Source organism: Oryctolagus cuniculus, chromosome 9, assembly GCF_051225735.1.
Source record: "Oryctolagus cuniculus isolate XC-2025 breed Fujian yellow rabbit chromosome 9, ASM5122573v1, whole genome shotgun sequence".
Lineage (NCBI taxonomy): Eukaryota > Metazoa > Chordata > Mammalia > Lagomorpha > Leporidae > Oryctolagus > Oryctolagus cuniculus.
The window spans coordinates 91,561,254-91,562,929 of NC_142875.1; the positions used below are offsets into that span (position 1 = coordinate 91,561,254).

Consider the following 1,676-nt stretch of genomic DNA (forward strand, 5'->3'; position numbering starts at 1 on the left):
CCAGGCTGCCTGATTATCCAGAATGGAAACACATGTTCACTTTTCCTAAGTGAAGGGCAAGTCAGGAAACTATAGAACAAGTAATTGAATCCTTACCATCTGAGACCAGGATTGAGCTCCTGAGCTTCCGGCTTCAACTGAGCCCAGCCCCAGCCATCGCAGGCATTTGGGGGTAAACCAGAAGGGGTCTCCCTACCCATCATAAAACAAGTCTGTAGGAAATACATAGTATGCAAAAAAATACGCATGGCTCTCAAATATGTCTTATATCAAAATAAGCTTATCTTTTAATTACATTTTTCACAAACCTTTTGAAGTACCCTAGCAGATAGAATCTTCAGTTCTTGGAAAAACTGAAGAAAATTCCACTGTGTTGCCTGGAAGAGTTAAACTATTTCCCCAAAGTCCTGGCCAGGAGTAGTTTACTCAGCTGTGGAGAATAGGCGAGTGAATAAGCATTTCCCTGGAGGCTCTGTTTAGTCTTATCTTGGGCACAATCAACAACAGTGGCCCTAATTCTTGGAAGGACGCCCCCACTCAAACAGCATGCATTTTCCTACATTATGTCCGAAACAGTGGTCTCAATTCCTAGCATTATGCGAGGATTAGCGGCTCGGTTCTCGAAGGTGAACTGGTATCCCATGTCAGCTTTTGTTATGAAAGGTGAACTCTCACTTTGCCAAGACCGTTCCTTAGCACAGCAGTGCGGACTAGTTCCAGGTCCTAGAGTAACAAAGGCCTACTGCGTTACACTGTTGCCTTCTGAAGGGATGCTGCCCCCTGCACCGAGTCAGCGCCCAATGTTGCCTCTCCTTTCAGCTGTCTGTCCTGGCAAGTTTGTGGCTGGTGGCATCTCCAAAGCTGGACTGAATGAGTTCTGCACTTGGGAGCTGGCTGCTGTGGAGCTGAGGTCTGAGTTACCCCCAACAAGGACAGAAATCATGCTCTTTGCTGCCAGGACCCAAGGTGTTCTTGGTGAGAGGGGTTCAGCGAATCTGGGAGTTGATTACTGGTGTTGAGAAGAGGTTTGGCGACCCAGAGGCCAGCGTGGAGCCTCATGCTCATTAGAAACTCCTTGGAGGTATTGCCATATGGGGGCTTGCCATGGTGTGCCGTGGTTCATCATGGAGAGCGGAGCCAATGGCTGCAAGGTCACGGCGTTTGGGAAACTCCAGGGACAGAGGGCTAAACCTACACTTGTGGATGTGGCCTCATGTGTCACCAAAGGACCCTGTTTGCTATGTTGACACAGCTATGCCCCATGTGCTACCCAGACAGGGTGTGCTGGGTGTCAGAGCGAAGTGTGTGCTTCCCTGGGGCACCCAGGCAAGATTGGCCCTAACAAGCCCCTGGCTGGCCACACGAGCGTAAAGGAGCCCAAAGTCTCCATCTCAGAACAGACGTGAGGCAAGCCAGAGCTGCCTGCCAGCCCCCTGCCCCCTCCAGCCACCCCCAACAGCATCACAGGGTCTCCTTGGTGGTTGTATGGAGTCTAAATGTTACGTTAAGATTTTTTAATAAAACCTTGTACAAAGACAAAAAATATTCCAATCCTGAATTAAGTCTAAGGGGGACAAGTCCTTCCTGGCAAGTTATCATGATAGGACTTTTGCAAAAGAGCGTAAACATATATTGAAGGGATTTTAGTTTTCTTCCTGATGGAAAATACCACTTTT

At 48.4% G+C, this 1,676-nt stretch overlaps 1 pseudogene; it reads left to right on the plus strand.

Annotated features, from left to right (window-relative positions):
* The first annotated feature begins 800 nt into the window (after nucleotides 1-800).
* On the plus strand, nucleotides 801-1,406 carry LOC127491969 (small ribosomal subunit protein uS3 pseudogene; annotated as a pseudogene).
* Nucleotides 1,407-1,676: the final 270 nt, after the last annotated feature.